The sequence below is a fragment of the Neoarius graeffei genome, chromosome 14, assembly GCF_027579695.1.
Source record: "Neoarius graeffei isolate fNeoGra1 chromosome 14, fNeoGra1.pri, whole genome shotgun sequence".
NCBI classification, from domain to species: Eukaryota; Metazoa; Chordata; class Actinopteri; order Siluriformes; family Ariidae; genus Neoarius; species Neoarius graeffei.
Genome location: NC_083582.1, coordinates 30,694,569 through 30,720,051, shown reverse-complemented (window position 1 = coordinate 30,720,051; position 25,483 = coordinate 30,694,569). Strand labels below are relative to the sequence as shown.

At 42.4% G+C, this 25,483-nt stretch overlaps 1 protein-coding gene across 2 annotated transcripts in view; it reads left to right on the top strand.

Annotated features, from left to right (window-relative positions):
• Positions 1–10,326: 10,326 nt before the first annotated feature.
• Positions 10,327–25,483, top strand: part of zdhhc16b (zinc finger DHHC-type palmitoyltransferase 16b) — a 39,161-nt gene continuing 24,004 nt past the window's right edge. The window contains exons 1-2 of one of the 2 annotated variants that reach the window (XM_060939508.1): positions 10,327–10,463; positions 24,950–24,994. The gene's annotated coding sequence lies outside the window, so the exon portion shown is untranslated. The remainder of the gene's footprint in view (positions 10,464–24,949; positions 24,995–25,483) is intronic. The other variant, XM_060939507.1, reaches the window with a different exon arrangement.

Genomic DNA, 25,483 nt, shown 5'->3' with positions numbered 1-25,483 from the left:
CAGTCACAGTGTCACATGATCTGTCACATGATGTCTGTATAAATCAACCTGTTCTGGACGGACCCTGACTCTGCTACACTATTAAGCAAGCAACATGAAAACCAAGGAGCCTCCAAACAGGTCAGAGACAAAGTTGTGGAGAAGTATAGATCATGGTTGGGTTATACAAAATTTCCCAAACTTTGAATATCTCAGGGAGCACCATTAAATCCATTATAGCAAAATGGAAAGAATATGGAACCACTACAAACCTGACAAGAGAAGGCCGCCCACCAAAACTCACAGACCGGGCAAGGAGGGCATTAATCAGAGATGCAACAAAGACACCAAAGATAACACTGAAGGAGCTGCAAAGATCCACAGTGGGGATGGGAGTATCTGTCCATAGACCCACTTTAAGCTGTACACTGCACAGAGTGGGGCTTTATGGAAGAGTGGCCAGAAAAAAATCATTGCTAAAGAAAACATGTTTGGAGTTTGCCCAATAGCATGTGGCAGACTCTCCAAACACATGGAAGAAGATTCTCTGGTCAGATAAGAGTAAAATTGATCTTTTTGGCCATCAGGGGAAGTCCCATGTGTAGTGCAAACCCAAAACCCTGAGAACACCATTCCTACAGTGAAGCATGGTGGTGGCAGCATCATGCTGTGGGGATAGTTTTCATTTGCAGGAACAGGAAAGCTGTTCAGGACTGAAGGAAAGATGGATGGCAGTAAATACAGGGCAATTCTGGAGGAAAACCTGTTTGAGTCGGCCAGAGGTTTGAGACTGGGATGAAGGTTCATGTTCACACCACACCACTCACGTTGCAGTCTTTGCACAGTGGACAATAATGCACTATTGCTTACAGTGGTTGCAATTTCTCTCTCTCTCTCTCTCTCTCTCTCTCTCACACACACACACACACACACACACACACACACACACACAAGGTTTACATCTATTTATTCCATTTTCATACATTATCTCAATTCCTCATGTCATCACACTCCTCAACTCTGAGGGACTAGACTGATTCTCACGGACTGTTGAACACACCACTCACACTGCAATCTTTTGCACATTGGACAATAATGCACTTTTGCCTTACAATGTTTACAGTGTCTCTTGCACACATAAGGTTTACATTTATTCCCTTTCATATACTACCTCAATATACAAACTCAACTCTGCACCTCATGTTGCTTGTGTCTGCACTTTATATTGTTTGTGTCGTTTATTGTCCGTCTATTGTGTCATTTATTGTCTGCAGTGTTGCACTCATTGTACTCTTGCACTTTATGTTGTTATATGTAGACCGTAGTCCTGTGATGTTTAATGTAGCACCATGGTCCTGGAGAAACGTAGTTTCATTTTAACTGTGTACTGTACTAACTGTATATGGTTGAAATGACAAATAAAAGACCTTGACCTAGTGTAATATTCTGTTGAAGTAATGTCACCACTGCCGAACCTGATCTAGGCAAACCATGTTTGGTTGACTTGGCCAGAATTGCAGCAGTAGGGTGGCCAGTTCTTTTCTGCACATTCGCACCTATGGACAATTTAGAGTAGCCAGTTAACCTAACTGCATGTCTTTGGACTGTGGGGGAAACTGGAGCACCCAGAGGAAACCCACACAGATACGGGGAGAACATGCAAACTCCACACAGAAAGGCCTGCCAGCCACCGGGCTTGAACCCAGAACCTTCTTGCTGTGAGGTGACAACGCTAACCACTACACCACCGTACCATCCTGCTGAAGTGACAACAATCTGTAAACAGCCAAAAAAACAAACTTGTGTCAGGAAAGACATCCGATGTAAAAATCTATCCATCCATTATCTGTAGCCGCTTATCCTGTACAGGGTCGCAGGCAAGCTGGAGCCTATCCCAGCTGACTACGGGCGAGAGGCAGGGTACACCCTGGACAAGTCGCCAGATCATTGCAGGGCTGACATATAATAGGTGGGGTTTACATTAGACCGTATCAGCGGATCATCAGATTAACGTTTTTAAAACGATTCGCGTGCACACAGCAATGCCAATACAGGATTCGCGTGCACACAGCAACGTCAATACACGGATACACTCGGCTCCGCAGGCATCCTGCACTCCAAATCACTCCACCCTGAACAGCGAGTGCCCTCTGGAGGGTGCGCACTCCGGCCCTGTGTAGCTCACAGAGCGCGTGAGTGAAGCGCACGAGCAGTGATTCGGGACTGAGCCACTGTGTGTGTGATCCCAGTGCATATCGGGCATGCGCGTCACTTACCACTTGCAAGTGGAAGGATGGCAAGCCTAAAGACAATCATAACTACACAATGGGCAGTATTTGCATCAGTATTTGCAGTATTTTCATACTTTTATACTCTTTAATGAAAGGTGATACAAGGCGGAAGTCCGCGCCGTTTTTCAGCAGTCGCGTCACATGACCAACACCAGCGAATCAGGAAGGTGGATGTCACAGTGACGTTGTCCAATGATGACGCCAGCTAGAGCTCAGCACAGCGTATCCGCGTATTCTCAATGTTTACACAGCACCGGACCAGACACGATCCGGATTGAATACGTGGACCCTGGCAGATTCCCGTTTCCCGGCGTTTTAATGTAAACAGACAGTGCATCCGTGAAGAAAACAAGACAGATACGGTCTAATGTAAACTTGGCCACAGACACAACCATTCACACTCACATTCACACCTACGGTCAATTTAGAGTCACCAGTTAACCTAACCTGCATGTCTTTGGGCTGTGGGGGAAACCGGAGCACCCGGAGGAAACCCATGCAGACACGGGAAGAACATACAAACTCACACATAGCCCTTTTCCACCAAATCAGTTCCAGGGCTGGTTCTGGGCCAGTGCTTAGTTTGGAACCGGGTTTTCTGTTTCCACTGACAAAGAACTGGCTCTGGGCCAGAAAAACCGGTTCCAGGGTAGCACCAGCTCTTTGCTGGGCTAGAGGAAAGAACTGCTTACGTCAGTGGGGGGGCGGAGTTGTTAAGACCAACAACAATAGCAAGACCGCAAGAGGGCGCCATTTTTAAATAAGTGACAAGATATCATGGATGCAGTAAAGCAGCAGTCATCCATTATTGTTGTTGTTGCTGCTGCTTCTTCTTCTTCTCCGTGTTGTTGTTGCTTTGATGTTCGTGCCAAGGTTTATGCAAACGCAGCGACGTAACTGATGTATACAGTGACGTAATGACGTGGCTCCCCGAGCTATGGAAAAGCAAACTGGTTCTCAGCTGGTTCGCAAGTACCCCTTTTCCATCAAATCAGTTCCAGGGCTGGTTCGGGGCCAGTGCTGGTGCACAACTCGTCCAACTTGCGAGCCAGCTGAGAACCAGTTTGCTTTTCCATAGCTCAGGGTGCTAAGGGGAGCCACGTCATTATGTCGCTGTATACGTCAGTTACGTCGCTGCGTTTGCGTAAACCTTGGTGCGAACATCGAAGCAACAACAACACATGCCCCTTTTCCACCAAAGCAGTTCCAGGGCTGGTTCGGGGCCAGTGCTTAGTTTGGAACCAGGTTTTCTGTTTCCACTGACAAAGAACTGGCTCTGGGGCCAGAAAAACCGGTTCCAGGCTAGCACCAACTCTCTGCTGGGCCAGAGGAAAGAACCGCTTATGTCAGTGGGGGGGGGGGGGGGGGGGGAGTTATTAAGACCAACAACAATAACAAGACCGTGAAAGGTTGCCATTTTTAAGCGACGAGAAGCAGCAGCTGTACAAACACGAAGTCATCCATTATTATTAGGGCCCGAGCCCTATGGGCGAAGGCCCTATTGTTCTTGTAAGAGTTCACTATTGGCCCTTTTCCACTACCCTTTTTCAGCTCACTTCAGCTCGCTTCAGCTCGCTTCAGCCCGACACGGCTTGCGTTTCGACTACCAAAAACCAGCACGACTCAGCTCGTTTCAGCCCTGCTTAGCCCCTAAAACTCGCACCGTTTTGGAGTGGGGCTGAAGCGAGCCAAACCGTGCCGACTGAGGTTGGGGGCGTGAGCAGACACTCCCCTGTGCACTGATTGGTGAGGAGGAGTGTCCTCACATGCCCACACACGCCCCGCGAGCGCGCTGGGATCTGTAAACACTGTAAACCCGGAAGGAGAAGAATTACGAATATTTCTGAAGCCTTATGCGCCTCGCCTCATCTATACGCTCTTGCCAGTATCTGTTGGCGTTGTCGGTGACAACAAGCCACAGCACCAAGACCAGCAACACTAACGACTCCATGTCCTCCATGTTTATTGTTTACTATCCGGGTCGTGAGACTACCGCTTAAAAGCTCACTGAATCAGTGACATACAGAGCATCGTGCACGAGTTCGCGGAGCGCAAGGCTCGTCGTATGCCCTTCAAATAATGCGCGCAGTAGGCTATTGATGTTTTATTATGAGCCATGTACAGTATGTCACCTAATGTTTTTTTGTTTCTGAGTTACATGTTCGTTTGAAGGACTTAATGTACAAAATAACAGTTGCACCCCGTAGTGTTGAAATTGGTAAACACAGTGCATTCAGTGAGGTTTGCACCGTCCTCCTTTTATTTCTGACTCTTCCTGTCACCACTCTGAGCGCTCATTCGTATGCCCTTCAAATAATGTGCGCAGTATAGGCTATTGATGTTTTATTATGAGCCATGTACAGTATCCTAATGTTTTTTGTTTCTGAGTTACATGTTCGTTTGAAGGACTTGATGTACTAAATAACATAGTTGCACCCCGTAGTGTTGAAATTGGTAAACACCACAGTTGCGGACATTTTGTAGCCTAAAATGATGTTATGATAAGCTTTAATAAAGGGCCCGGTCATTTGCCCCGCCCCCGGCCCGGCTCTGACTTGTTCCGCCACTGTCACTGATGTCACTGTTTGCGCTGCTTAACGACATCACCTGACGTCCACCCACTTTCACTAACTCCACCCAATGTGTCCACCCACTTCCAGCCAGCACGGTTCAGCGCGGTTGTAGTCGAAATGCAACTCCAACAGCCCCGCTCAGCTCGACTCAGCTCGACTCGGCACGGCACGGCTCAGCCGCGTTTGTAGTGGAAAAGCGGCATATTATTATTAGTCTTCCGTCTTCTTCTTCTTCTTCTTCTTTATTTTTCTCCGCTGTTGGGCCATTTTCGGGGCGCTTGCCATGGGCGAAAACGCACGAAATTTGGCACCAGTTCCGAGAATTGCCACCGCTACTCAGAACCAAAAGCCCAAACTTGGCCGGGGCTCAGGGCCTCTATAGCGCCCCCTAAGTCGTTGTGATTTTGGTCTCCCGCATTAAGGTGCCTGGTTGCCATGTAGTTTGTAGTAGTGGCATGCCATTTGGTACGCATGTGTATCTCACTAAGCCGGACAAAAATGTAATGCCAATGCATTAGCCACGCCCAACAGGAAGTGAGGTAATTTCACTTTTGTGCGAAATGCATGGCCACGAAGACGGCGCAACTCCTCCTAGACCGTTCATAGGTATGTCACCAAAATTGATACACATCATCTACAGACATGGCTGACTAAAGTTACTAAATACGTTTCACGTAGCATTAACCGTTCAGAAGTTATGCGTCAATCAATTTTCAATGCAACGTTTTACATGCTTAAAAATTCATAACAAATCTTCTAATTGCTCAAAACTGCTCATACTTCACACGCAAATCACTCATTGGGCTTCTGCCATGTTACCCAATTTCTGTGATATTTCGCCACTGGGGGCGCTATTTTTGGGCAAAAAATCCAATCTTTCCTCAAATTTGGTCAAACTTCACGGCCACCCTCTTACTACCTCCCATGTCATGTATTCCACATTTTGGGAATTTTTGTCCATGGGGGGCACTGTTTTTGGCCGACGCACTTGCTCCAAAACGGGTTTTTGGTAAATAATTCCATAATGCTTTCCCTTCACACCACTACCTTGTGATAGTGCGTTGCTGTTGTAGACACTTATTTTTCCAACTCATAATCGCTCATGTACAGCATAGCGCCACCTACTGACATGGGAAAAACCAAAAAATTTATTCTTCAAAAATCTATATCTCATCTTCTATTTACTCAATTGTCATCAAACTTCATACGCAAACTCTTCCTACCTCACCTGACATGTACGCCAAATTTTGTGCACTTTCGCCCCTGGGGGTGCTGGTTATGGCGGAAATGATATTGCAGCTTCTGATTTGTCAAACTTGGCAAGCAAACTCTTTACAAGACCCTTATTGGGGCGCTTGCCATGGTCGACAACGCACGAAATTTGGCACCTTTTTCTTAGACTGCCACCGCTACTGAGAACCAGAAGCCCAGATCCAGGCGGGCCTCAGGGCCTCTATAGCGCCCCCTAAGTCGTTGTGATTTTGGCCTCCCGCTTTAAGGTGCCTGGTTGCCATGTAGTTTGGAGTAGTGGCATGCCATTTGGTACGCATATGTATCTCGCTAAGCCGGACAAAAATGTAATGCCAATGCATTAGCCACGCCCAACAGGAAGTGAGGTAATTTCACTTTTGTGCGAAATGCATGGCCACGAAGACGGCTCAACTCCTCCTAGACCGTTCATAGGAATGTCACCAAAATTGATACACATCATCTACAGACATGGCTGACAAAAGTTACTAAATACGTTTCACGTAGGATAAACCGTTCAGAAGTTACACGTCAATCAATTTTTGATGCAAAATTTTACATGCTTAAAAATTCATAACAAATCTTCTCATTGCTCAAAACGGCTCATACTTCACACGCAAATCACTCATTGGGCTTCTGACATGTTACCCAATTTCTGTGATATTTCGCCACTGGGGGCGCTATTTTTGGGCAAAAAATCCAATCTTTCCTCAAATTTGGTCAAACTTCACGGCCACCCTCTTACTACCTCCCATGTCATGTATACCACATTTTGGGAATTTTCGTCCATGGGGGGCGCTGTTTTTGGCCGATGCAATTGCTCCAAAACGGGTTTTTGGTAAATTATTCCATAATGCTTTTCCTTCACACCACTACCTTGTGACAGTACGTTGCTGTTGTAGACACTTATTTTTCCAACTCATAATTGCTCGTGTACAGCATAGCGCCACCTACTGACATGGGAAAAACCAAAAAATTTATTCTTCAAAAATCTATATCTCATCTTCTGTTTACTCAATTGTCATCAAACTTCATACGCAAACTCTTCATAGCTCACCTGACATATACGCCAAATTTTGTGCACTTTCGCCCCTGGGGGTGCTGGTTATGGCAAATATGATATTGCAGCTTCTGATTTGTCAAACTTGGCAAGCAAACTCTTTACAAGACCCTTATTGGGGCGCTTGCCTTGGTCGACAACGCACGAAATTTGGCTCCTTTTTCTTAGACTGCCACCGCTACTGAGAACCAGAAGCCCAGATCCAGGCGGGCCTCAGGGCCTCTATAGCGCCCCCCGAGCACCGTACAGTGCGGGACCCTATTGTTACCATGTGTCCAATTCTGTGCTTTGTCGCCATTGTGGGAGTAATGTCTCTTGCCGAAGAAGCTGTGGAAGTTATTTCGCGGGGACGCATGCCCCCGCCCCCCTTGGCCGCTGGCGCGAGGGCCCGTCGAGGCCGCTTGCGGCTTTAATTATTGTTGTTGTTGCTGCTGCTGCTTCTTCCACATTGTTTTTGCTTCGATATTCGCGCCAAGGTTTATGCAAACATAGCGACGTAACTGACGTATACAGCGACGTAATGACGTATACAGCGACGTAACTGACGTATACAGTGACGTAATGACGTGGCTTCGCTTAGCACCGCGAGCTATGGAAAAGCAAACTGGTTCTCAGCTGGCTCGCAAGTTGAATGAGTTGTGAACCAGCACCAGCCTCGAACCAGCCCTGGAACTGATTTGGTGGAAAAGAGGTAACAGAGAAGAAGAACCAGCAACAACAACAACAATAATGGATGACTCCACGTTTGTACAGCTGCTGCTTCTCGTCGCTTAAAAATGACGACCTTTCGCGGTCTTGCTATTGTTGTTGGTCTTAATAACTCCGTCCCTCCCTGCTGACATAAGCGGTTCTTTCCTCTGGCCCAGCAGAGAGTTGGTGCTAGCCTGGAACCGGTTTTTCTGCCCCCGGAGCCAGTTCTTTGTCAGTGGAAACAGAAAACCCGGTTCCAAACTAAGCACTGGCCCCGAACCAGCCCTGGAACTGATTTGGTGGAAAAGGGGTAACAGAAAAGTCCCTGTCGGCCTTGAACCCAGAACCTTCTTGCTCTGAGGTGACAGCGTTAACCACGACACCACTTGTTGAAATAACAACAATCCGTAAACAGCCAAGGAAACAAGCTTGTGTCAGGAAAGACATCTGGGCCCTGTACTACGAAGCGGGTTTTCTGGCTTACCAGGGTAACTTTGAGAGTAACTTGATCAACTGCAGCGTAACTTCCCGATTAACCCATACTACGAAAGTTGGCTATGTTCAAACCGAGGTATGCTGCCATGGCAACTTACGCTGCATCTCAAACCTGCTCGTCTCAGGTTATGTTCTTGGTTAACCCGAGGTTTCCGATTAACCACACCCTTTTTAAACACCACCTCTCCACCGACATTTCCTCTAGAGACAATGCCAGCGTACCTGGATGACCCGTGCGATATCGGAGCGCAGATTAGAGATGGGATTTATGGCTCTTTGATGGGATCCGCATCTTTGTGATCCGTTCTTTGAAAAGAGCCGTTCAAAAGCCTGGCTCATTTGGCTCTTTTTAAATATTTATTCAGTTTTAAGAAGACAGCGTCTAAAGAAGCCAGATCCCTCTGCTTAGACAGTGACATCAATATTTCTGGAAATACCTTTTATATAAAGCAACCTAGACTTACATTATTGTAACCCCTAAACACTCATAAATAACCATTAAAAAACAATGAGGGCTTCAATGAATGTCCATGCAGGACGGCTTTTCTGTAAAAAAAAAAAGAAGAAGAAGAAGAAGACACTCAAGAACATAGTTATCAAGAACGCAAGAATATTTTATAGAAAAACACTTGTTTTACAAAAATACAAAATAGATACAACTACAATAAATATAACACAAGAACTAGTTATCACACAAGAACATTTTAATAGAAAAAAACAAACTTTCTACATTAAAAATATTGAAATTGTAACAAAAACAGATACAACTAAACAGTCAGATAAATAGATAAAGTTATAACAAGAACAAGATTATTTTAATAGGAAAAAACAAACTATTAATGCAAAAAATATATTATTATTAGAAAATAGATACAACTAGACAAACAGATAAATAAATAAAATACACAAAAATAGAACAAACAAAATGACGATAGAATAAATTAAATGAACGTCCGTGCAAAGTAGTTTCCCCACAATATTATCATTAATATCACACAACAACATTATAAACTATATACAAAACAATTTGAACTATTAGGCAAACAGATACAACTTGAATAAATAAAAGGCAAATGAATGCTTGCTTGCACGCGCACACACACCATTATGAATGATGTTTTTATATTTCATTTTCACCTGTTGCCAGGTGCGTTTGGCACTGCTGTTGCCTCTGAAATGTTCACAGGACCGACACCAACTTAGTCAAAGGGACTGAACAGTCAGTCATCCTAATTCATGTGACTCTGTGCACATATCAGCTTAAGTAGGCTACTCCATGAATTTACCATACCAAATTTTATTCAGGATTTTTCGGACATTAAACAAGCTATATATGACTGGGGCCACGTCGAAGGACCATTTTCTGTGACTTGTGATTGATCATGAAGCTTTCTCTCATCCTATACTTCTGTTCTGGAACATGTAGAGGGGAGAATGTACTTACGCATTTACCCGATCGGCAATTCGTTGCCAACATGCTTGCCGCTCCTTACTGGCAGCCGCTGTGTTAGATTTTGCTCTTAATGTTGTTTTGAACTCCTCGTAGCTTTGCATTATGACGGCGCATTCTTCCTCCGTGAAGTACGGCGACCGTGCCATTGTGAACAGTGGGGATTTGCGCTGATAACCTTCCCTTTAACGTGAACGCGCATTAACCCTGATTAGGTTAACACAGGTTCAACAAATCAACTTCATAACTGGCGTCGTAGTACCGTTTAACCCCAAACAAGATAACCAGGTTTTGTCAACCCCGGTTTAGCAGGGGAACCCTGGGTTACTTCTGGGTAGGTTAACCTCCGTTCGTAGTACAGGGCCCTGGTGTAAAACTCTATGCCAAACTAAATATGTAATACGCTGTGGCGACCCCTAGTGGGAGAAGTTAAAGAAGAAGCCTTTCTTTTTGTCATGAGGACAGACTTATTCCACTGTCTCCACACTTCAGCCCAGTAGATAGCGATATTGAGTCCAACTCCTGATTCACCAACGGCCAGAAAAGACTAAAGAAGAAGGACTATTTTTTTTAAGTGACCAGGATTCAAGTGTTAAATAAAAAAATATATATATGTATTAAAATGATATGAATCTCAGCGCTGTGAAACGGGCCAGTCCAGTAATCTACAGCAGATGGTGAGTAGTTGAGCTAATTTAGAGAATTATTCTTTATTGTTTTTACTGCAGCATCCACAGTAATGAATCATGAATTGGAAGCCAGTCGTCCTGACATTATTGTCTCCACTAAACCGGATAGTGAGCAGTGAAACCCTTTCAGATGTCTCTTTATTCACTCCCTTTCTCCTGCCGTGTGGAAGTTACAGCACTACCTGTGTTTACTGTCCTCACAGCTGGAGGGTTTCACTCACAGCTGTCTCCCACTGGGACACCCAGAGGTTTAGTCACTGGTTTAGAGGTACACTGCCAGTTTACTCCACTTAATAACGTCAACATTGCAGTTTACACCCAGTTAAACACATACAAAGTACTGTTCGAATATAAAACGTTTCTTATGATACAAGTCAGCCAGTCTTGCCGAGTCTTTTCAGGGGAAAGTAAGGACACATTTCTCTCCTCAAAATGTCGGTAGAAGTCGCCGAATGACATCATAACCTCATTTGAATATTCATATCGTCAGCACGGTGGTGTAGTGGTTAGCGCTGTCGCCTCACAGCAAGAAGGTCCGGGTTCGAGCCCCGTGGCCGGCGAGGGCCTTTCTGTGCGGAGTTTGCATGTTCTCCCCGTGGGTTTCCTCCGGGTGCTCCGGTTTCCCCCAAAGACATGCAGGTTAGGTTAACTGGTGACTCTAAATTGACCGTAGGTGTGAATGTGAGTGTGAATGGTTGTCTGTGTCTATGTGTCAGCCCTGTGATGACCTGGCGACTTGTCCAGGGTGTACCCCGCCTTTCCCCCGTAGTCAGCTGGGATAGGCTTCAGCTTGCAGGACAGGATAAAGCGGCTAGAGATAATGAGATGAGATGAGAAAGTTTTACATGAAGAAGGAAGATTTTCAAAAGACAGTGGAACATAATATACTAGAGCGGCGGCTACAATTATCGACACCTTAACGATCTTTTGGCCGTTGCAAAAGTAGAAAAGACTTTCAATACGTAAATTGTGCATGAATAATTACTCAAACTTCCGCTGGAAAAAAAAATGAGTTGATTCCCGATTACTTAGAGCATCAGATCACGTGACACCGTTCCACAAGTATTGACATCTTGTCTACAGTTATCGACACCGTTCCACAATTATCGACATCCAGATTATTATTTATTTAAAAAAATAATCGGTATGTGATATTATGTTAATAAAACAGTTTTTATTTACCTATCTATCTATCTATCTATCTATCTATCTATCTATCTATCTATCTATCTATCTATCTATCTTAATGGCGCCAAAGGAAGTAGGTTACTCTCAGGGGCAACATCAAACACTCTGATGTAATCTAAAACCTGATTGGTTGAAATTAATTTATGCGAATACAAACTGTCCTAGTCTCCTCTATACAGTTACTTTTGGTGTTTTCCACCACAGCTGGTTTCTTTATATAATAAATTAAATGTAGAGTGGCAGCTACAATTATTGACACCTTAACGATCTTTTGGCCGTTGCAAAAGTAGAAAAGACTTTCAATACGTAAATTGTGCATGAATAATTACTCAAACTTCCACTGGAAAAAAAATGAGTTGATTCCCGATTACTTAGAGCATCAGATCACGTGACACCGTTCCACAAGTATTGACATCTTGTCTACAGTTATCGACACCGTTCCACAATTATTGACATCCAGATTATTATTTATTTAAAAAAATAATCGGTATGTGGTATTATGTTAATAAAACAGGTTTTATTTACTTATCTATCTATCTATCTATCTATCTATCTATCTATCTATCTATCTATCTATCTATCTTAATGGCGCCAAAGGAAGTAGGTTACTCTCGGGCAACATTCAAACACTCTGATGTAATCTAAAACCTGATTGATTGAAATTAATTTATGCGAATACAAACTGTCCTAGTCTCCTCTATACAGTTACTTTTGGCGTTTTCCACCACAGCTGGTTTCTTTATATAATAAATTAAATGTAGAGTGGCAGCTACAATTATTGACACCTTAACGATCTTTTGGCCGTTGCAAAAGTAGAAAAGACTTTCAATACAAAATTGGGCATGAATAATTACTCAAACTTCCACTGGAAAAAAATGAGTTGATTCCCGATTACTTAGAGCATCAGATCACGTGACACCGTTCCACAAGTATTGACATCTTGTCTACAGTTATCGACACCGTTCCACAATTATTGACATCCAGATTATTTAAAAAATAATTGGTATGTGGTATTATGTTAATAAAACAGTTTTTATTTACTGATCTATCTATCTATCTATCTATCTATCTATCTATCTATCTATCTATCTATCTATCTATCTATCTATCTATCTTAATGGCTCCAAAGGAAGTAGGTTACTCTCAGGGGCAACATCAAACTTCTGATGTAATCTAAAATATTTACATGACAAGATTCCAAATACTCTATAAACATTCCATTCTGTTATGAATCAGAAAAAAAAAGATTATAAATCACAGCAGTTTCATTTTTTTTTAAGTACTTCAGGCCACACCAATTCGATTAGTTGGTTCTCGGAATCGCTGCTTGAAGAAAATGGGGAAAAAAAAAATCGAAATCGATTGCAGGTTGAGGTCACGTGACGTCGAAAACCAATCAAATCGCCCCTTTCACTTTATATAAAGACTTGTGGAAGAAACATGCCTGTGGAGGGGAATCCTGCAAAGCCTGTTTGTGATTGTTAGGATATTCAGCGAACAGAAGCGTAAAATCTTTGACAGGTGTGTCGAAATTCAAGAGGGGGAAAACTTTGCACAGTTGCACTCAAGATGCCGTGAGCTTGTTACCCTGCGATGTGCCAACTTGGACTACGACTCTGTGGAGGTGGGTTTGATTTATATATTTCATTGATTGATGTGAGGGGCAAACAAAAAAAATCATTCAAAGTATTTAGCCATCAGAAGTAGCCTACTCCTGGTCAGATCTTTTTTTCTGTGCATTGTAGATGCTCAATTGACTGTAATTCAATCGTTTATTTAGCCTATCTGTTTACTGGTTTGCCTGATAAAAGACGTGCAGCCGGAGCTAGCCCTTAATGCATATGGGTGGAAATAAGATAAGCTATTAAAAGAGCCATATGAAATGTGTAACAATAATGTATTGTCTTTGTTTTGTTTCTCTATTATGAAAGCCCTCTATTTCCACCGCTAATTTTACCATCAGAGGATTTTTTAAATTTTATTTTTATTTCGCGCGCTCGCTTCATATTTTTCCTGAAAAAAATCTGAGAACCAACTAATTAAATTGGCGTGGCCTCATCTACTTCAACAATGTTACACAAAGATCGATCCGTAACAGTTGTAAATGTCACTTAACCCCACAGGGTGTTGATAATAGTGGACACCGGTGAAAGTGATCACTATTATCAACACCTCACGTGACTTCTCAAACGCACGTTTAGATACAAAATGGCGGCTGTCAAATGAAAGAGTAAGAAACAAGGTAGGTTTCGACAAGGAGATCATGAAATATCAGTGAATTTGATCAGTAAAAACATGTCCATGATCTTTCCACCATGCTTACCTGCGATGATAACGTCCGGGTTTTCCTCAAATTGCTGATTGTGCAAAAAAAAAAAAATTCCATCTCAGGTAACGAGCTGTGTCATCAGACGACAAGCTCAAAGAGCAAGGCGGGTCTTCCGGTTGATTAATTAGCCAATGATAACTGTTGTAACTGAAACTCACCTTTGTAAAATTGTTTTTTTTATTGGTAAATCTGAAAAGGTGTCAATAATTATGGACTGTCGATAATTGTAGCCGCTGCTCTAGTATTATTTATTAAACTTAAATTCTGGTGAAAAAATTTTGGGTCCCCCCCCCCCCCCCCCCCCCCCCCAGAATGGCCAGATAGGGAGACTTGGGACAGTTCATCATGTTACAGGTTTTTTCTTGTGGTTTACAAATTTAAAATTGTTGAAAAATATTTAAGTGTGGGCGTGTCCAGGGTGCGATTTGTCAAAAAAACAGAAGGGGGGATGTTTTTTTTTTTATCATGAAACGTCACAAAATTAAGGTAACAATAGCAGCTCAATAACATCCGATGATATCAAATGAATAACACTAAATGAAAACGAACACTAAACCAGAGATGGTAAATTCATCTTCCTATCTCTCTGACTAAATACACGAACACTAACACACAACAAAGTTCGCATTGCTTGTCGCGTTGCTGTGATGTTTCTCTCCCTCCGGATTAAATGGACAGTGACTCGAAAATCACTAAAATACATGAATACTAAATGAACAGTTTGCTCTGATGGCGCAGTTCACATTGTGCGCAGCTTTCCGATTTAAACTGTTTTTTTTCTCATCCTTATACTTCCTGTTTCATGGACTGTAACGGATTTGCTTATTTAGTCATTTTAATACAGAATTTACTTTGAAATTATAATCAGACACTCCAACGCCCCCCCTAAAAAAAAAAATCGGCCGTGAAAAAGGTGGCATCCGCCAAAAGGCGCGCTGTTTGCATCCCTGCTGATAGAACGCAAAGATATTGTTATTATCTACAATGTATCTATTTGCTGGGGACGTTCATGAACATCAAAGCTGCCACTTCGGGTCATTTTGAAAGTGAGTGCAATGTAGACCATAGAAAACTGTGTCACAACATGCCTGTCATGTCAACTTTTTTTTGGTTTGTTTGTTTTATTGACGGGGTTGTCCCCGAGGATTTTTTTTCAGCAGAGATAAAAACCAGAGGGGGGGATGATCCCATCCCCCCCAGCAAATCGCACCCAGGGCGTGTCCCTGCATGAGGATGAAGCTTATTTCATTCCTTCTTGAGAATGGAAGTGTTTTGTCTCATCAGGTTTTGGATAAACTGACATTTTTTTCTATCGCTGTACCAGCACTGTGTGTTCATACAGTTCACACGTTACAAGTTTTGATAATAGATAAAGATTAAACATAGGCCAAGGTATTTTATTTTTGTCCCAAGTCTCCCTTCAGTGTCCCAAGTCCCCCTGTGGAAAAAGTGAAGCTGAGAAACAAATGTTGTGGTAAGAGGGGAAAGTAAATCCTCTCGAATGTAATATGAATGTGACGCTACCTGCAGTGGCGCAGATACGTTTTTTGAACTGGGGGGGACAAAGCTGCCAGCAAACCAACCCCACCCCCACCCCCAACATGTGGCTGGGCTACGTGTGTGTGTGTAAAGTGTAAACCAGTGCATCCTGACTTTCTAACTATGCCTGTGTGTTGCGTGAGCGGCAGTCAGTCAACAACTCTTCGCAAAGTTTCCTTATGAAACAATATGCTCGCTGAAATTATGGCAGGGAACGCCAGATTAAACATTAAAACTGCCTTCTGAGCACTGTATCTACAGGCTACCACCGAAAGAAGGAGGCTACCAGAAAGGCATCCCTACTCCGTACGATTTTACTTTCACTACGACATTACTTTGAACAGGCTATCAAAAAATTGCAAGGTGATATGATAAAGTAAGGCACAGTTTACTTACAGTCGTTGTTTTTTGAAAAAACGATGCAATCGTTTTCTGCCTTTTCGGTTTGGCACCCTTCATCATGCCGTGTTGGGGTCCTGAACTAGGAGCTGTCCCCGATATGCCTGTCAAACTTGTTGTGGGTAACCATAGCAACCAAGCTCGAGCTCGCAACCTGTGCAGTCTGCGCAGCTCAACCAACCGAATATCAGTCTTTCTTTTGTTTTATGTGAGTTGTTGCAACTATGTATGTACTGCTGTGCACCTCAATAAACCGAATGGTAATTAGTCTTTTGATTTTTCCGTGAGGTTTGCCTTATGCAAAGAAAGACAGCATAGACGTTTTTTCCTCCTTATAAGTGGGGGGACCGAACGAGGTGAATTTAAATCTGGGTGGGACGAATCCCACCCGTCCCACCCTCTATCTGCGCCCGTGGCTACCTGCAAAGAATTTCACACAATCTACAGAAGCTGAAATCTTGTCCCAAGTCTCCCCGCTCTCTCCTACATATTTACAAAGTGGACTCAAACCGGGTCAGCAGGTGGTGTTAATGGTGTGCATGCTGCTCTGTGATGGACTGGAGTCCCATCCAGGGTGTTAAATTAAATAATGAATAATTACTCAAACTTACAAAAGGCCATAAATTAACGGAAAAATCAGTAAGATCAGCTGATTTTCACGGAATCTACCGAGACTGAACTAGAAGCTATAGAGGATGTGCAGTCACGTGACCCGTCCGTGTTTACTCCGCCATATTGGACGGCTTCAGGATCGTTTACCTTGCGCGAGCGTAATGGATCCAGGGAGTAATCCCCAAGAAAATTCGGAAAATACCCCATCTACATTGCGTGATAACTTGTCTAAGTTTGTTCAGCATCTTGAAGGTGACGTGAGGCAGCGTTACGTGGAAAAGTGTTCCAGGTTGGGGATTGCAGATCCGTACAACTTGCCGCAATCCTTGTTCAGGGAAATTCGGAGCTGCGGTGCCGACGATTTGCCTAATCTGGCCTACCACGACATTTTACAATTTTCTTGTTAATCGTGAATCGTGTTACACTGGCAAAGCCCTCAAGATGCATCAGGGGCTTGTCAATCGTAGTAATAGTGAGAAAATTCAGCATTGTTTACAGACACGCTTTCAGCGGCTGCCGTCCGAGTTTTCTTGGGGAGTAATCCCCAAGAAAATTCGGAAAATACCCCATCTACATCGCACGATAACTTGTCTAAGTTTGTTCAGCATCTTGAATCCTTGGGGAGTAATCCCCAAGAAAATTCAGAAAATACCCCATCTACATCGCACGATAACTTGTCTAAGTTTGTTCAGCATCTTGAAGGTGACGTGAGGCAGCGTTACGTGGAAAAGTGTTCCAGGTTGGGGATTGCAGATCCGTACAACTTGCCGCAATCCTTGTTCAGGGAAATTCGGAGCTGCGGTGCCGGCGATTTGCCCGATCTGGCCTACCACGACATTTACAATTTTCTTGTTAATCGTGAATCGTGTTACACTGGCAAAGCCCTCAAAGCTTACAAGAGCCTGGAAACTTATAAATATTTTGTTGCGGGATGGGTATCCCAACTATACCTCTGGAAGGTTCCGAAGAAGAATGTCTACTTGATAACCTCACGGGTAAGTGGCATTAAGACGTTTATCATAAAGAGACTCTGCAGGACGTTTTATCGTAAGAATGTTCGAAATCTAAACTCAGTTCCAGATAATGACAGGGTTGTAAATATGTATGTTTTTGTCTGAAAAAAAAAATCACAAATCACCGCTATCTTTATCTGTGCCGAATTATTATTCAGTATCAGATGTAAATGTATTAGAAGATTACACCTACCTGATATGAAGTGTTCACTACAAATTCGGCTGGTAGAACTGGGGTTCCAGTTTTCTCTTCGCACAGCGGACACCCATTTTGCGCGTCTCTCCTCGTCTGCGGGGAATCTATAAAATGACAGGCTCTCCTTTTGGCCCTGTCTATTGGTACAACCAAATGCTGAACAAGATATAACCATTCTCGAAAGATCTACTCCCACACACTTGATAATTAGAACGGGTTCGTCTAAGTTCTATGCGCGGCCATGCCGTCCAAGATGGCAGATAAACAAATATCACGTGACCTCGTGACGTCACATGCACGCTCTCTATAGATGACTTGAAGCCACATGATCAAAATGTGCTACGTCATGAGCGTCCGCCATGATGGTGGATATACAAAGCAACTCGGACGGCAGCCGCTGAAAGCGTGTCTGTAAACAATGCTGAATTTTCTCACTATTACTACGATTTGAACGCTCGAACGAAGATTCGATACAAAGAGAAGATGGATATGTGTGGGTTTGACCCATATTATTTAAAAAAGTCAGACTTTTCTGAAGATAAGACGCTTCTACCGACCATCGACTACCCAGATATCGTGTTCTATCTGGTTTGGCTGTTGAAGACCTCAAGTCTGACCTTGGACGAAACATAGCCCATTCTCTGAGTGGGTGCCCAGTCTGGATTGTTTCTATCATATAATTTTGCTGGCGCTCCTAGAATCGAAGTGGTAATACACGTGTTAAAATTATAACAACGACCGAGTGAACCACGACAAGAGAACGCTCATTTTATAGCAAAATTCTAGCAACACAAAATAAAATTCTTCCATGATGTTATCGAGAGAGCTTTTGAATCTCACCGGAGATAAAACGATTACTGCAAACACGAGCTGTTTTGGTTTTAGTCTCTGTTAGATCAGCCCTGCTGATGTTGTTCAGCCGTGCTCGTCTCCTCTCCGTACTAAGCCTCAGAGTTTCCTCGCCCTTGTTCCGAATCACGAACGCAATTCTAAAAAATCCGAACGTGCCACGGTCACGAGTACTGTTGTGACCACAACCATATACAGCACAAAGGTATGGCAGAGCTAAAAGAACGCTTAAAGCAGTGGAAAAACAAAGAGAGTTGCGCACGCGTGACTATGCTTTGTATGGAATGTCGCTTGACCCCGCATTTGTACAGTATCTCCACCAACATGGCCGACATCCGGGTTTCTATTTTATTTTGACGTCACTTGCAAGTCAAGGATTCGTTATCCCCGCCACCCTGATTAAAGCCCCAGGTCCAGTGGAAAAAAAGCAGCTCCAAAGCACGATGCTACCACCTCCATGCTTCACCATGGGGATGGTGTTCTTTTGGTGATGTCCTGGGTAAACATATCTTTTGGTATCGTGGCCAAAAAGTTGAAAAAGATTCCAACATGATTAAACTTAGTTTCTGTGTTTGTTTGTTTCAAAAACCTGCAATTTTGCCACAGGGATGTGTAGACTTTATTCCCATTGTATGTATAAAGAGAGCGATTTGAAATGCAGCATGTGGGGCTAAGAGTAAAATCATACTACGGCGAGTCTTCACCTTTCACTTCATCATTTTATGCAGTATTTTTCAGTTTGAAAAAGTTGTACATGTTTCGTGATGGTTATCAAGCTCATAAAAGCTACGAATGAGCTTTCAGACATGCGATAATGCGATAGGAATTAATATCCTGTCTGACAAATAATGAATTAATTTCCTGTGCATGTCTTGTGTGACCTGTCACTGATCTCATTGGAACAATGGAAGAGGAGTGTACTGTTTACGCTGGAGCTAGTGAAAGTGGAGAAGAAGGATATCAGGGACAAGGTCCGGTGTTGTGTTACAGTCAGTCAGTCATAATCATGGCAGTCGAACCGAGGGCAGGTTTGGGTTTCCATGCCCTTCAAGTGCACACAGATGGCTTGTGAACATCGAACTGTGCAGAAAAGGTCTTTACATACAGTTGTGGTCAGAAGTTTACATACAGTGACGAGTGTCATCTCGGATGTGAACGTCATGGCAATATTTGGGCTTTCAGTAATTTCTTTGAACTCAGGGCTCTACATTAACTTTTGAAACCACTTGTCCTGTCGGGCAAGTTGAAAGGAAATTTACTTGTCCGAATGTGAAGTTGACTTGTCCGAAGAAAAATTTGAGAAAAAAATCCACAAAAACTATTTGTAATAAACTAATTTCACCAGAATTACTTTAACACAATCTATTCACTGCAGAAAAAAATTGGACTCCATCAATCATTAATTTATTTATGAGAAATTGAAAACCAGAAAATTAAAATTATACAGTATATTTTCATTTTTATATTATTAACTTTGAATATATAGCCTCCACTGATTAATTGTTGTTGTCTAATTATTCATTGTGGCTCCTGTATGGTATTTAATGGTTGCGATGAAGGTTGCGGTGTTTTTTAGGTTTTTGTTGCGATTACATTGCGGGAGGAAGTGAAAGTTGCGAGAAATTGTTGCGATTTTCTCTTTTTGTGATTAAAATTGAGTGATATGTTAAATATTAAGTTATTACTGAAAAACTATTGATTAAAAAAACAAAGACACTGAGAAATGGTCCTATAAACAACTTTACCAATATAAAAGATGACCAGGACTACAAAAATGCAGAAAAATAGGCTTTACTTATCCAAATGCACCTGTTGGTTCTAAAGTTAAAGTGCAGAGAACCTCACAGCACAACATGAAGTTCCCTTAAAATATAATATAAATGCCTCAGCTTTCATGTAAGAAAAAAAAAACTATTAATACTAGTACTGTGTGCAGGCAGTCTCTCCTGAAGACTAAATTAAACAATAATTATAAACTAATAAAATAAATGGCTCAGGCTTCATAGAAGAAAAAAAACAATTTGAACAGAATCTCACAGTATGATGCTGAAGCTAGTGAAACAATGGAAAATAAAATACCATTTTGGCAAAAATGTTGGCATCCATTAATTTCTTGTATTAAGTAAAAAATAATGTAAAGTGCACACAGTCCTTCACTGTAAACATAACACACTTTCAGTAACAGAATTTAAGCCTATATAAACACTGACTCGCACATGCAGTGTTGCCAGATACTGCTGACGTTTTCCAGCCCAAAATATGTTCAAAACCCGCCAAAATGCACTTAAAACCGCCCAATCTGGCAACATTGCGCACATGCTGCTTCTCTTGAACATATACACGGAAGTAAGGCGGAAGGTAGTTTGTTGACGTCACCTCAAGACGACGCCAATGATTGGTCAAATTTGCGGGAAAGTTGCGGTGATTGGATATAATTGTAACACCGCCCTAAATTCGCGGGGATTGGTTGAATTTGAGTTGAAGTTGCAAATCGCAACATCGCGAAATCCTGGAGGGTCTGGTAAACGACCATTTACTTTTCAGCTCAAATACACGAAGCGGTATTGGCCGGTTTCTCAAGCGGAATATTGCCCATGCGCACATCGCTCTTTCTGAAGAGAAACATCCGGCAATTCATCAAAACAATATGTCGAGTGAGATGCTTCGGAAATCATGTGAATAAACTGATAAATTTGATATGTAACCCGAATATCGGCGTATTTTGGCACTTGTCCGATCGGACAAGTAACTGAGACGATGAACTTGTCCGACATAAAGGATCACTTGTCCTGGACAAGCGGACAACCGTTAATGTCGAGCCCTGGAACTGTTCTTTTTCTGTGGCAGAATGTACAGCATACAGTGCCTTGAAAAAGTATTCATACCCCTTGAACTTTTTCCACATTTTTCCACCTTACAACCACGAACTTAAAAGTTTTCAATTGAGATTTTATGTGATAGACCAACACAGAGTAGCACGTAATTGTGAAGTGAAACGAAAATGATAAATGGTCTTCAAAATTTGAAACAAATAAAAATCTGAAAAATGTGATGTGCGTTAGTATTCAGCCCCCCTGCGTCAATACTTTGTAGAGCCACCTTTTGCTGCAATTACAGCTGCAAGTCTTTTGTGGTATGTCTCTACCAGCTTTGCACATCTAGACACTGAAATTTTTGCCCATTCTTCTTTGCAAAATAGCTCAAGCTCAGCCAGATTGGATGGAGAGCGTCTGTGAACAGCAATTTTCAAGTCTTGCCACAGATGCTCAATGGGATTTAGGTCTGGACTTTGACTGGGCCATTCTAACACATGAATATTCTTTGATCTAAACCATTCCATTGTAGCTCTGGCTGTATGTTTAGGGTTATTGTCTTGCTGGAAGGTGAATCTCCTTCCCAGTCTCAAGTCTTTTGCAGCCTCCAACAGGTTTTCTTCCAGGATTGCCCTGTATTTAGCTCCATCCATCTTCCCATCAACTCTGACCAGCTTCCCTGTCCCTGCTGAAGAAAAGCATCCCCATAGCATGATGCTTCCACCACCATGTTTCACAGTGGGGATGGTGTGTGCAGGGTGATGAGCAGTGTTAGTTTTCCGCCACACATAGCGCTTTGCATTTAGGCCAAAAAGTTCAACTTTGGTCTCATCTGACCAAAGCACCTTCTTCCACATGTTTGCTGTGTCCCCTACATGGCTTCTGGCAAACTGCAAACGGGACTTCTTATGTCTGTCTTTCAACAATGGCTTTCTTCTTGCCACTCTTCCAAAAAGGCCAGATTTGTGGAGTGTACGACTTATAGCTGTCCTGTGCACAGATTCTCCCACCTGAGCTGTGGATTACTGCAGCTCCTCTAGAGTGATCATGGGCCTCTTGGGTGCTTCTCTGACCAGTGCTCTCCTTGCTCGCTCTGTCAGTTTAGGTGGACGGCCATGTCTTGGTAGGTTTGCAGTTGTGCCATACTTTTTCCATTTTTGAATGATGGATTGAACAGTGCTTCTTGAGATGTTCAGAGCTTGGGATATTTTTTTTATAACCTAACCCTGCTTTAAACTTCTCCAGAACTTTATCCCTGACCTGTCTGGTGAGTTCTTTGGCCTTCATGATGCTGTTTGTTCTTCAGTGTTCTCTAACAAACCACTGAGGCCTTCACAGAACAAGTGTATTTATGCTCAGAGTAAATTACACACAGTAGGATTCTATTAACGAATTAGATGACTTCTGAAGGCAATTTATTTCACCGGATTGTATTTAGAGGTATCAGAGTACAGGGGGCTGAATACTAATGCACACCACATTTTTCAGATTTTTATTTGTTTAAAATTTTGAAGACCATTTATCATTTTCGTTTCACTTCACAAATATGTGCTACTCTGTGTTGGTCTATCACATAAAATCTCAATAAAAAACTTAAGTTCGTGGTTGTAAGGTGGAAAAATGTGAAAAAGTTCAAGGGGTATGAATACTTTTTCAAGGCACTGTACATCTTTAAAAAATATATTTTTTTAAAAAACACTAGAATTTGGTGCACAAGTTTAAATTTTCTTTGGGTTTCTGAAATCAACACAGGGTCAGAAATTTACATACACTCACTTGGATTATTAATTCAGAGGTGCTGAAACTTCCAGAATGTCTCTTATCTTGCCAAGGCCGAGGTCTCTTAACTTCCTGTTAGCGATCATGATTGACTACAGCTGGTAGCTTCTCTGTGCCTTCATAAAAAGGGTTTGTTTACAGCACTCATTGGATTGACCAGCACCCAGTACAATGGGAAAGTCCAAGGAGCTCAGTGCAGATCTGAGAAAGAGAATCGCAGATATACACAACTCCGGAATGTCTCTTGGAGCCATTTATAAACAACTGCAAATTCCAAGATCAGTTCAAACAGTTGTATCTAAGTTATTGTGATGTGTAGTCCCTTTGCCAAGCCACTTTGCTTCAAGAAAACCCAAACTGTCACTCTCAGCTGAAAGGAAATTGGTTTGGATGGTCAGGAACAACCTGGGAACCACCATGGCACAGCCCTGCCATGAACTGGAAGCTGATGGATCACTGTCTACAGTTCAGTGAGTTTTACATCACCATGGACTAAGAGGCTGCTATCCAAGAAGTAACCCCCTGCTCCAAAATTGACACCTTCAAGCTTAACTAAAGTTTGAAGCTGAGCACATGGACAAAGAAAAAGCCTTCTGGAGGATAGCTGTATGGTCAGATGAGACAAAGATTGAGTTCTTTGGCCACAATGACTACCATGTATAGAAGGACACTGTACCAGCTGTTGGTGGTGGTAGGATCATCATGGTCTGGGGCTGTTTTGCTGCCAGTGGAACTGGTTCATTGTACGAAGTGGATGGAAAAATGAAGAAGGAGGACTACCTCAGAATTCTTCAGCATAAACCATCAAAAACTTGAACACGACTTGGGACTTACAAAAGGACAATGAACTCAAACACGCATTAGAGCTGGTTGTGGAGGATAAAGCAGGCTAATATTAAGCTTAAAACGAGCCCTGACTTCAACCCTATTGAAAAATATATGGACCGTGCTTATAAGTCAAGCCCATGCCAAGAAAAAAAAAATTAATTGAACTCTACCAATTCTACCATGAAGAATCGTGAAATATCCAACCAGAATTCTGCCAGAAGCTTGTTCATGGTAAACAAAAATGTTGACTGAGAGTTGATCTAAAATGCTTGCATGTTTTGCCAAATGTCTCCTTGTGTCAAAACTGAAGCTTTTATTCTTGATGCAGTCTTTGATGGATTACAGATTCCTTCATGAAGTATGCAGATGGTGCAGGTGAAACTGCTACACTTAATCAAATGACTTTCTCAATTTGCTTAAGGCAGTTACGACTTCTCTGTCCCCTTCTCCTTCTCTGTTCACCTTCTCCTGTTCCCAGATTAGCAAGGCTCCATGGTGTGTCGTGGTGACTTTTGAAATGTCCTGAATAATTCATGAGTTGCACCTTGCAAGACCCAAGTAGGGTCCATTCTATGGAAGTGATACTGTATCAGATGACTTGAGGACATTTTCCCGTGAGGAAATTAATTCAGTGCTGTGTGACAGTAGTCTTGTTTCTTGTGGCGTTTGTAGCGGAAAGTGTATCGGTAAGAAATGACTAAAATATTTAGAGGTTGTTATTTGCACCCATTAGATCACCCTGCCCTAGTTTCTCGCAGTGTTTGTTTTGCCGAGATTAAAATGAGTTCAACTTTAATGCAAGTGATGCTTTTGCTTCTTTCAAAAGGATCAGGACATCCTTGCTGATGCTGGAATCTTGCCGTGTTTCACCGTAGATGTCTTCTTGTTTGCTATTAGCTGATCTGATTATTTTTTTTTTAATGATTCAGGCATCTTAAGAACCCTTTTAATGGAAGAAAAGAAATAAAGGCCAGGTAAGACTACTACTAGTTCACTTTTTAGAGTGACATATTTGTGTTTTTGATGAAATATTACATCGAGGGGGAATGCTTTTTGCTGTTTCAGACAGCTCAGTTTTTTCAGTTATCGTTGACTAAGATTGCATTATCATGATTATTCTCTCTTCCCACCCCCCCCGTAAAGATGAGTAAAAAGGGTTTGAAAAAAATCGACTTTTCGGTGAAGTTGCTTCATCTCACACTGAAAAAATGAGAAACTGCCAACCTTTTTAATTAAAATAAAGCCATTCAGAGAAAAACAAATCCCTCATCAAGAAATTTTTTTTTTCCACAAAAACACATGCCGCTATTATTGGCACCCCTGTGCTTAATACTTTGTAAACCTTCCCTTTGCCAGTAAAACATCAGAGTTTCTCTGATAACATTTCATAAGGATGGAGATACAGAGCAGGACATCTGAAACCGTTCCTCTTTACACAATCTCTCCAGATCATCCAGGGTCCT